Here is a 12592-nt window from a genome sequence, read left to right as displayed (position 1 = left end):
TGAAGTTTTGAGAAAATAAAATGGAATTGGATCCAGAACTAAGTTGAGGGATTGGCCTTTGCCAGAATCATCAAAGTTACAAAGGGAAGGACTATTTACTCGTGAGAATAGGTTATGTGCATCTCTTCACAACTTCACTGTCATAGGACCTGACATTAGTATTTACACTATGGGAATCAACGTACGGTACAAATCAAGGGTTTTGTTTTTCATGGACTAATGCTTGTTAAACATTTACCATCACGTCACTGGCAAAGTGTAGGAATAGGCTAATATATCTCATCTTAAGAAGGCATTTCTATCTGGTGTTTATTTACCTCCATGAAGTATGAAGCAGAATCATCTACAGAGAGGTATAGAGATTTGAGGTGCTTAAATAAAACCTGAACGGCTGCTGTCATTGGATGCTATGCAGATTCTGTATCCGGTCGGAGTTTGAACTAGATGATCCTGAAAGTCCACCCTACTGTATGAATCTATGATAATATTATAAAAGTGTTGCTAAGGAGCAACAAATTCTAATTCACTTTTTAAACTAGTTTTCCAAATTTTCTCCCAGAGTTGTAGATGTAAGACTCACTTGTCATTTTGCTTATTTTATTTATTTTTTTTATCACTACTATTCAATTGCTCGCTAAGTTTCATTTTGAAAAGTCTGTAATTCTATGATTTAGAACTTGATTGCAATTTAGGAGAACAAAAGAACCAAATCAGAGATGGGGACAAGAGGTGTATCTAAATGGTTGAAATTGTGGAACTGTTATAAGAGTTTTGATTAGAAAAGTATCCCAGGCTAGTTCCATATGCTTTTTTGTTTACAATTTATTTTTTTAATATTTTAATTAAGTATTGTTCTGTTGTTCTTTGGCTCAAAGTTGCAATGCAAGTACTACAGGGTAGTTTGATATGTATAAGTAGACAGAACCCTTTTGGCAAGTGATGAGTCGGGTGAAAATTTCAATATTGAAATCATAGGAGATAAAACTATTAGAATTTTACCAAAATAAACCACAAGGGAAACTTTAAAAATTGACACTACACATATTAGAAATTTTCTTCTACCAACTATGGAATATCTATTTTACTTATTATTTCTTCAAGGCTGTCTAGAAGACCTTGGTTCCTTAGACATTTGCATAACTGTACAGATGCAGGGAAAAAATGTAAAGCAAATAATGTTTTCAGTGGATTTTAGGGCAGTGATGCAAATACTGGGAAGTGCACTTGTGCCGGGTTCTGTCTTCTTGCTCTCTTCCCAGACTGTGGTAAAGGCAGAGGACCATTTCTGCAGAGAACATTTTAACCATTCCAGGTGGAGAATACTTCCGTAGTCTGATTTGCATTGCTTATGTGAGGGCTCTTTTACAGGGAGACACTGATGAGCTGATAACCCTACCAGATCACCAATAGTTAAGTCTTTGGGCATTTCAAAGGGAGATAATCTCCTCCCTTCTTCCTACAGTGGAGAAAAAAAATCCAGTCCTACCCTGGAACCAGAGCCTCAGTTGCTCTTTCTTGTGAATAATGATGACTAGTCGTGATGGTTCTTCAATTCCCGAAGTGTGTGGTACCCAATTCTAATTTTTATCCCAGTTTCATGAAGTCTGGCTTGCTCTCAGTCTGGTCTTTCTGAAGAAAGTTGTTTTTTGGAAAAAGCCCTTGGCACACCACTGTCCTCCATATCATTGGCCCATCTCCAGGTAGAAGGTCCTCCTATTTGTAAGCTAAGTGACATTTCATAAACATAGCAATGCTCTTCTCCAGGGAAATTTGAAGGTTATGCAGCATGTTTGAGAAGTGGATTTTGTCATTTGAGCATTTAGACCTTTCTCTTCTTATAGCTGTTCCTAAGTCGTAACAAAGATTCAAACCCTGGAAATTATTACAGGAAACTGCCGCTAATTGTTGTTTTGTTTTCTCTCTTACTTATGTGGTTCTCTACTTTATGGGAGTAATGGTGAGTACCACGGAGTGTACCTGGCCTATGTTTTAAGGGACCATAAACAATCCAGTAGGTCAGGGAACAATATGAATGCAGTTCAGATACATTCAAGTGAGATTCAGTAGAAGGAACAAGCTTGCTGTTCTTTACAATTCCAACAGTATCTTGAGAAAAGATTCTATTATTGTGATTTGGCTTTTCTGGTCTCAGAAGCCTGAGTACTTTCCATATTCTAATTGCTTGCATACTATTTCTAGAATAATTCATGAAGGAAACTGTGTGAGTTAATAGCTATGAAGAATCTTTCAAAATACAATTTGTGAGAGTCTGGATCTTCTTTTTACTATGCATGTGAGTTTCCCTGTGGCCGGAAGGTGTTGGCTATGCCTCTGTTAGCAAACTTCAAGGGACCCACCCTTATTTTATTGAATAAAGGATACACTGATGGTGACATTATCTTATCAGAAAATTTTTATGTAACTAAAGCATGACTGCTACCTGGCTAAAGGTGACTGCACGAGGCTTTGCCCTGTAGGGTAAACTTTGTTTCAGAAAGGTTAAAAAGTGAAAATATGTGCACCTGACAATTGATGAAATAACATAATGAGGGAGAATTTCCTTGATTGCTCCATCACATTTATAGATTTGATAAATAGCCTTTGAAGAATTGTTCCTGATAGTTTGTCGTTGTTAATGCAATTTGTAGTCTTCAGATGTGTGTTTGATCAACTGGAAGGAAAAGAAAGAAGGAGAGGCTATAATGTCTGGATTTTCTTCATCGTGGAATGGAGCTTAAATTCTCAATGCAGAATGGACATTTACCATCATCACTCAAGCTACAAAAGAAATTAATTGAATAAGTGGGAAAATATTCCTTTAATTCTGGGAAGCAATGTTGTTACCCTCTTATCCCTCAATTACAATGTGTGAAATCTCAGTAGTATTTTATTGAAGATGCTTTTATAGCTCTTTGTGTTTCATTAAAACCCAAGCAATCTCTATAATATACCATGGCAGGGGCTGAACTACTGTTGTCTTACTCTATGGAAAAGCCTGTTATGGAAGTGCGTTAACTTTCTCTAGCCCCAGGAGGACCGATCTGTACAGTACGATTTCTTCAAACCGATGAAAAGTTCTGTCTGCTTGGAATGCCATCCACCCCATTCAAGTGCTTCTGAGCTGTTCTTCTCCAGCTTAGTTTCTCAATCTCACAGCTACTGACATTTGGGACTATGTCGACGAGAGCTATCCAGTGATCTGTAGGATGTTTGGCAGAACTCTTAGCCACTAGATGCTAGAAGTACCTTCTGTACAAAAGTAACAATCAAAAATGTCTCCTGACATTGCCAGCGGTCCCCTGGGGCCCAAAATTGACGTGGTTGAGAACCATTGTTCTAGAGTGCTCTTTTTTAAGCTAGAGATGCCCTGGAAGGAAAGGTCAGATATTTCCAGAATTGGTTCACACCCATATAATTATGATGATCAAATGTAAAACCAAAGGATGGACTAGCCAGGAGTTATATAAAACCAGTAAAACCAATGCTTTCAGCTTATGGATTCAATATTGCAACATGAAGCTACACTATGAGATAATTTAGTGTCAGGTGTGGGTTTGAAGACAGGCAGGATGATGGCATATACTTCTCTCCCTCTCACACAATTTCTGTAAGGGAAAAACTAAAACTTTCAGATATGTGAGGAAATAGCCAAAAGCACATCAAGTCAGTATTACTCATTGTAGACTGTTTTGATCCTATATATATTTTTAAAAGGCAGTAAAAAATTAAAAGTTTTCCATAAAGAATGAAGACAAGGAAAAATAACCAATTGTAGTATAATTCAAATGAAAATGCTATTAAAATAACACTACTCCTACCCATTAGTGTTTTGTTCCCATCCACATGAAAATATTTGTCACTACAATTGCTTATTTATATATAAAAGAAACTATGAGCAATCATGGCTGTGATAGCAGAAGTACTGAATTAGTAAAGAATAAAGCCATTTAGATACAAAAAGATGAAATATGAAATGTATTAAATATTTTTTTAAATCATCATGTTTCTGAAGTGGATATAAATTATGTGGAGAAATGCCAATGATTAGATTATTATCACTTGAATCAAGTTGAGGAAAAAGGGATGGATCTAAAATGTATTCCTTTAAATATTTTATTTATTGAAAAACACACTATGAGAAGTGAACTAATGTATTATTAATATAATCCAAAAGCAGGAAAAGATCAGTAGTCCCAGCTCAAGTCATCAGCCAGAAGGGGTGCCCTCTTACTTAAGAGAGGGTTGGCCTTTTCGGTTCTATTCAGGCCTTCAACTGATTGGGTGAGGGCCACCCACATCAGGGAGGCAATCTGCTTTACCAAGTCTACAGATTAGAATGCTATTCTCATCCAAAAATACCCTCACAGACACACCAGAATAATGTTTGACCAAATCTCTGGATATGCTTTGGTTCAGTCAAGTTAACATAAACTGTACTATCATGTTGGGTTCCAAATTTCTTTACAATTTCTTAAGTATTAAAGATTTTTTCTAATAATGACTTTAGAATAAAACTATACACATCTTCATTGTCTTCAATAGTAAAAGCAGTATGTTGTGTATTATGTGAAAGGAATAAATATTTCAAAAACTTCTTGGGATAATATCAAAAAATGTATTTTAAAAAATCTCTAAATGTCTATTGAAAACCCTCCATTTAAAGAAGAATGCCAATTCAGAGGAGGTTTATGACAACTGTAAGGGTGCGTTTCTGTTTCATTGTAAAAAATGGCATAACCGTACATTTCTTTTCAAAGTAGGGGCTTCTATATTATTAAAATGTTATTTTCATTTTTTATAAAGTGTTTGAAAGGAAGTTATACAAATTTCAGAACTACCTTCTTGAAAGAATGACAGTCAAATATGTAATGGCGCCAAAACATTCCCCCCACTTTGATTTTCTCAGAACTCCACAAAACTCAACTTCTCTACGAGCATATTCTCTTCAGTGCTCTTTCTATTTTTTCAGTGCTCTATTTGTTCTAAAAACTGAGAGGTTTTTTTCATGAAATCCCTTGGTTTTGGAGTCACTATAAGCTGCTTTAACTCAGTTAACCCTACAGAGAAAAATGGGTCTTAGTTTCTTCTCTGTAATGCCCAGTAATATACTCAACCATCATAGTGGGGAAAGAGACCCTATGATTTGAAACTGAAGCAAGGATTGATATGTATGTTGCAGTATTCAAACTACTTAACAGCTGGTAAGTCATAGGTACCAACAAATCAGAACACATGCCGTAAACGTCACTACGTGGATGTGCCTGAAGTGGCACATAAAGAAACTAATAATGTCTGCTAACTTACTCATACCTATACAAATGTCACACTTTCTTCGGTATGTCCTCACATTTTTGCATTTCAAACTCTAATTGATAGACCCTAAAGCTTCCTGAGGATATAATAGTTCAAAAATGGTGTTGGCATTGTTGATGAATTTATAATGGAAATTGATTTTTATGAAAATATTCCAAACTAATAATATACTAAATATTATACTAAATATATACTAAATATATAAATATATAAACTAAACATATATAAATATATATACTAAATAATATACTAAAATAATACATCTAAAAATTTTTGACCTAAAATTTCTCAGAAAGCCTTGTCAAAAGACAAATAGATACTATTGAGAATGGGCTAGGAGTGTGTGCGTGTGTGTGTGTGTGTGTGTTGAGGTGTCAGGTTGGTGGAGGTTCCAATAAGGGTACACAATAAAAGAAGCCCAGCCCTCCCAACAGTTAGCATTTGGGAGATACACATAAATAAAGAATTAGAAAACTAGATCAAATGTGGTGATTCCTGTAAAGAGACATGGGAGAATGTCTGGAGCATCTAGGGGAAAAAGATCTCTTGGTAATGGAAGACCTCAAAAAATGTTTCATGGACTAGGTGATGGCTTCCAGTACGAGGGAAAGAGGAAAAGGAATGAAAAAGCAGGCTTTCAGTTATCTTGTTGAGAGCCTTCAATGGTTAAATAAGGCACTGGTTAAATAATTTGTTAATGTGGAGTACAAAAAAAATTAAGATAGAAAAAAATGCTATCCCAAGTAGAAAAAGTGCTATTCCAGGTAGAAAATAATTAGATCCTAAAATAAGAGAAACTGATACTAATTCTTATGGTGATTATAATAATTGCTAGATTCTGTGATCCTGAGAAAGAGTAACTGCTGTTAATCAGATTACATTCTGTAGTCCTTCCCATTTACTCCCAATAAGCCCAGCACTTAGGGATATTCTTGAACAAAATTAGCACCTTGCACACTATCTTGCTCATAGTGAATAAATATTTTCAAAATACATATTTATAAAACCAAGACAAAAATCCTTATATTGAAAACCCAAAAAGGGTCTAACAAATATTTTTTTCAAGATACCAAATTGTCTAATTAGAATTCTTACTAGTTACAAGAATTATCTACTTCAGAATTATCTAGTTAGATACTTAGAATATAATTAGAATATAATTAGATATTATGATCTAGTTATCTAGGAAAGACTTTTGGGGTGAACCATTTCTAAGGACCTCTGAAGAATCAGAAAATATGTCCCCCTTATTACACTACTGAACAAAAATTTAAAAATAATGACTGGTTATTTAACATTTGCTTTGCATGATTAATCCTAATAGGTAAATTAGAAGTTAGATGTTAACTAGTCCTGCATTAAGCTTTCCTATTCTATCTATTCATGGAAATTATTGTTTTAATTAAAGACACTGCTACAGTAAATAGCAATAAGTGGTCTCAGGATCTACGTGAACTACCAATTACCAGGATTTAGTATATATTAGATACAACTAATACTGGTGTTAAAAGAGGAAGGAAATTTATATTCATATTCAGGGCCTCTAGAACTGTGAATCAAATATTTTTACTTGCTGTTAAGATGGTGCCTGCCAACAAGCTGTTCAGAAATACCCATTAGAGTTATAAAGCAAGAATTTATCTTAGTTTATGAATGGAAAGTTAATGAGTAGAAAGCATGGTTTCTATCTCTCCCTCTCCCTGCTTCCTATCCCATTATAGATACACATCTTTTCTTCATTTTCTTTGCAAAAAATGTAATAAATGTTCCAATTTATTTTATGTAAGCAAAGACTAATACTTAGAAATGTACTTGTAATATAAAATGATCTGTTAGCATGGGGCACCTGGACTAAAATATATTTTGATGCAACCTCTAGAGAAGCTTTTTTCAAATAATAGCTAGCACATGAAGTAACCAAATTGTTGATGGTGAGTTCAGTTTGTTCAAAGGTATATAGACCCAGGTTGACTCAAAAGAGTCTACACATCTTGCTTTGGACATATGTAAATGATATGCTGACAAATGCATTATTGATAAACTGGCACAATTTGATGAAAATTTTAGGCCAAAGAGATGAAAGACTAGAGAAGAAAATCAAGATTTGTCTGGTTTTTTTTTTTAAGAAATGACAATTTTTTAGAAGAATTTGTATTTCGACTATTTTTCCATGCTGGCAAATTTGGTATATAATGAATAGTTGCATTTTTGTTTTTATATGCAAATTTATATCCAAAATATATTAGCAAGTTATTAAAAACCATTTGCCCCCAGTACAAAAAGGCAGAGCTATAATATATCACTTCCTGAGTTACTTCTGACTGCATGTCAAGACAAACAGCTAGCATGGGACCTGATGCTAAAAGTGTATTTTCCCAAATTGCAGACATACAATAACCTCAAGCATCTTGCCCAGGACCGTGGTGTAGACCTGCCCGATGAATCCCCTGCACTTTGATGGCTGGGCCTTTGGGTGGCACGCACGCAAGGGTCTTCTTGCTTTTGGAATGCTTTTCATTCCCCCTTTGCCACAGCATGTGAATAAAAGTGGCCTCTGCTTGGAAAAGTTAAAGTCTAATCAAGAAATGAAATTGATTCCCTATCCACTATAATGTAAGAGAAACCAAGTGGTTTGAAAATGCTTTTGTGTTACTTTGACACATTGACTCTCAACCGTGTCATACTCCAAGATCCATTTTTATACCAAATATTTTATGAGACATCTTTATTTGCCTCAAAGAAATTTCAATATAACCTACCTGCACAGACTATCTCAAAGAAACAAATACAAGGCCCTAGATATAAAGGAAAAATATATAAATGCCCTAAAGCACAACTTCAGTGGGTAACATAATGAAGTAATCAAACACTTGGATCTATGCTGAGGTAGACACCATGGGCTCATGGTGAATGTGGCAGCTACAAAGGCTGACTTACACAGGTGAGTGAATTGGAAACTCAAATGCCAAGAGCAGTGTTACTGCTTTGTGATGTTATTTTCCAAAACAGTGAACAACTGGCCAATAAAAAACCTGAACAAAATCACTTTTCCTCCATACACACAGTAGTTCCATTCCTGATAAATTCAGTGAATATTAAAACCATGCCAAAAATAGCATGTGTTTAACCTTGTGTAAAAGTATTGGGTTACAGGCTTCTGTAGTTAGACTTGGGTGTTTTACTTTCATGCATATATGAAAGCCATGTAAGATGGGCAACTACTTTGTGCATGGCAGGGTGTCTAGCATCCCTGGCCTCTGCCCACTAAATTCCAGCAGCACCCTGTCTTTGTGGCAACCCAAAAAATCGGCAGAGATTCCCAAAACAGCCGCCAAGGGGTGGTACCAATGCTGTTGAGGGCTATGTCTGGCTCTCTTTGCAGCACGTGATCATTCATCACTTCTGCCCTGCCCAATCCTGGGAAAGCCTGAACTATGCCCATGCTGTGTTCCTGTGCATCAGAATAATTCCTAACAAGTCCAACATACAAAGTAGTTAAAAAAAAATTATCCCCAAACTCTTTAAAAGTTTGTTCTCACAACTACGTGAAGAAAAAAATGTAAATTTTAGAAGAAGCAGAAAGTACTGATAGTGAAGGGCTTGTTTATAAAGTGAATATATGAGGACTCTCAGTGCTAAAGGTCCTGAGTTGTTGGGGAAATCCCTTGTCTAGTTTTTTCATATCCTCCTCCCCAACATCCATCAATTAATATTTATAAAATACTTAGAACTGTTTCTGCTTACGTTGTAAATTCTATGTAATCTTTGTATTCCCAGAGTTATTCCATATTCCAAGTAAGTATTCCCAAAGTTATTCCAAAATTCAGATCTGATCATATTTCTTCCTTGATCAGAAACTTCAATGAATCTTTTTGTTAAAAGTCAAATAATTTTTAGGAAGCAGATCCTTTTCTTCAAATAAAAATCTTAAGTGAAAACACAGTATACAAAAGAGATGAAAGCTCTGGTTAGAACTAGGGAAGGGCCAGGCACTCACTGTGCTCAGGCCCGCATCTTCTATCCTCAGTCATCTCTCTGAGTTGTTTCCTTCACACAGTGAGATAATCAACCTCTTCATCCGTTGTGCTCCCATCCCACTCTGTTCTGCCACTTATCACAGGTTTCAAAATGGCAGCTGACATGGGCTGATGGCTGCAATGTATGAGGGGCTTTTCTTATCCTTTTCCTGTTTTAACATAAGTCTTCCTCACTATAACCTGATGATGTACATATTAATAGGTCCCCGTTTTACAGATGAGGAAACTGAGCCCCCCCCTAAAAAAAACGAATCAACTTTTTCAAGGTTGTTTCTGACTAGGAAGTGGAAGCACCACATTCTGATTTAGGAAGTTAGCTTGATCAGATGACCACACCTTCTTATTTATTGTTCTTACATTCGCTGTCCTCTACACTGGCAACTCCCTGAAGCATCAGTCACATCATACGTATACTCTTATACCCAGCACTCAATAAACCACAAAATATGCTGTTGAAAGAATCAAAATGAGTTATTCTCCACGTGAGAGACTTTAACTCAAAAATTCATGAAATGTTTATTGGCCTTCCTAGAACAATTTCTCTTTTTCCCTGCTTTCATTACTTTCTTATAAATGGATAAAACTAACACTGTTAGACCACAGTACAGCAGCATGCAGCTCAAATGGTAGTAGAAATGGAAAATATTTAAAAGTAATTCAATTAATAGTTTTATAATTTTTTTGAACCAACTTTATGTTAATACATTAAACATCCTCATTAAATAAAGAATATGTTTCATGTTATATATAGTTTTTGTGTTGCTATATTAAATGTTTTTTTACCCATCCTAAAATAAGGAATTGGGGGGGGCCAGGGGGCCATCTGTTAAGCATCCAACTCTTGATCTCAGCTCAGGTATTGATCTCAGAATTGTGAGTTCAATCCCTGAGTTGGGCTCCACGCTGGGTATGGAGCTTGCTTAAAAAAAAAAAAAAAAAAGGTAAAACAAGGAATCAATATGTTTCTTTTAGGGGAGGGTCTCTCTATATCTTTTTAAATTTCTTTTTTCTTTAAATTGAGATATAACTAACATATATCATTATATTAGTTTCAGGTGTACAATGTAATGATTTAATGTATATATAGTGAAATGATCACAACCGTTAAGTCTGGTTAACATCCATCACTGCACTTAGTTATAATTTTTTTTTTCTGGTGATGAGAACTTTTAAGATCTACTCTCTTAGCAATTTTCAAATATACAACACAGCATTATTAACTATCGTCACCATGCTATACATTACATCCCCATGACTTATTTATTTTATAAGTGGAAGTTTGTACCTTTTGAACACGTTCATTCATTGGAATTCATAAAAATTTATTTATAGGGAAAATATAGGAATGATTATATTTTATTTTTCCAAATACTTATATTTAATTTTTTTAATCAATTGTGTGTCATTTCAAACATTTCCAACCTTTTTTTTTTTTTATTTTAATAATGATTTTTTATTATGTTAGTCACCATACAGTACATCCCCGGTTTCCGATGTAAGGCTCGATGATTCATTAGTTGCGTATAACACCCAGTGCACCATGCAATACGTGCCCTCCTTACTACCCATATTTCCAACCTTTTTTATACTTATTCTTCTACTTACCCACTTATGCAATTACTTCTTCTTCCCAACCTGTCTTCTTAAATGAGGCCTATATAGAACTTTTTTTTTAAGATTTTATTTATTTATTGTAGCGCGAGAGAGAGAAAGCATGAGCAGGAGAGGCAGAGGGAAAGGGAGGGAGAAAATCTCAATTAGACTCCATGCTGAGTGCGGAGCCTAATGTCGGGCCCGATCCCGTGACTCCGAGATCATGCCCTGAGCCAAAACCAAGAGTTGGACACCTAACTGACTGAGCCACCCAGGCGCCCACCTCTGTAGAATTCTTTAAGAGTTTTCCAGATCTTGAGATTTCGGAGCTTCCAGGAGTTACAACCATGGGTCTCAGGCTCCAGCAGCTTCTGGTTCTGCCTTTTACTAGCTGCATGACACTGAACAAAGTTACCCATCATCTCTGAGCACCAGTTTTCTCACCTGTAAAACTGGATTATAATTGTCCCTAACTCAAGATCTTTAAAATGCTTAACACAATGAGTGGCTCATACAAAATGCTCAGTAAATGTTAGTTATTTTTAAACTTCCCTGTTTATCTTGGGGGGAGAGGCTGTTTTTTAAAAGTATCTCAACTTTCTATTAGACTAAGTATCCTTTGTCACTTCTCTTGTGGCAAGTAGGGTATATCTCTTTTTTCGTTTCCTTTATTGATAGATTGTATTTCCTGAGATTGGTCTTGCTAATTCATAAGCATATGAGTTCTTTCTACTTAATAAGCCATATCAATGTCTAAATTACCTTTTTTTCCCTCTGTTCTTTGGTGGAACCTTGGACCTGGCATTTTCTAAATGCTTATTGCTTTCTTTTCTCACTCTGGTAATTCATTCCAAATACATACTTTTAATGAAGGATTAGTTTTATATAAATATTTTGTGAATGAAAAATATCATGTAGAAAGCTAACCCTTTTTTTTTTTTTGATGCAGGGAATAGATTGATAAGTAAGCATCAGTGATTTAGAGTTGCCATATTGTAAAAAACTCAGGAAAAAGGTATTTCTGTTTCTTCAGTTAAGGAGGCTGATATCTAGGGGCACCTGGGTGGTTCAGTTGTTTAAGCATCTGCCTTCAGCCCAGGTCATGATCCCAGAGTCCCGGGATTGAGTCCCACATCTGGCTCCTTGCTCAGCAGGGAGCCTGCTTCTCCCTCTGCCCTTCACCCGGTCATGCTCTCTCTCTCAAATAAATAAATAAAATCTTAAAAAAAAAAAAAAAAGGAGACTGATATGTAAAAATTGTTCACCACAAGTCAGTCTGTTCAGATGTTTTGTGCTAAAATTCAGAAATAAAGATTTCAAAACAGAGTGAAAAAAAGAGGCAGGCGGGGTGAGGGTGGGTTGTAGCAGGGATAGCGCTTTGCATGCTCTCATAAGCACACATCAAAATCTGAGAGTGCTTTGCATATTGCTTGGGAGCAGGTGGAAAGGCAACCTTTCTAATGGTTTAATAACTAAATAATCAGGTCTCCAAAGCATTCAGGTCACAGGATGAGGATATTTTTAAAGGGGGCCGGGGGATTGAAAGCCTTTTCACTCCATTTTTATCTTACATGTTTTTATGTAGTTTAAATATTTCCCAATATCTTCTAAATTCATGGATTCTGAAAGAACTAGGTATTTGTGATTCA

The 12592-nt window shown here is 35.6% G+C and overlaps 1 protein-coding gene across 2 annotated transcripts in view; it reads left to right on the top strand.

Moving 5' to 3' along the window:
- Positions 1-12592, top strand: part of B3GALT1 (beta-1,3-galactosyltransferase 1) — a 515592-nt gene that overhangs the window by 328922 nt on the left and 174078 nt on the right. The window lies entirely within an intron of this gene.

The sequence above is a fragment of the Ursus maritimus genome, unplaced genomic scaffold, assembly GCF_017311325.1.
Source record: "Ursus maritimus isolate PB19 unplaced genomic scaffold, ASM1731132v1 scaffold_1, whole genome shotgun sequence".
Lineage (NCBI taxonomy): Eukaryota > Metazoa > Chordata > Mammalia > Carnivora > Ursidae > Ursus > Ursus maritimus.
This window is presented reverse-complemented; position numbering and strand designations above follow the sequence as displayed.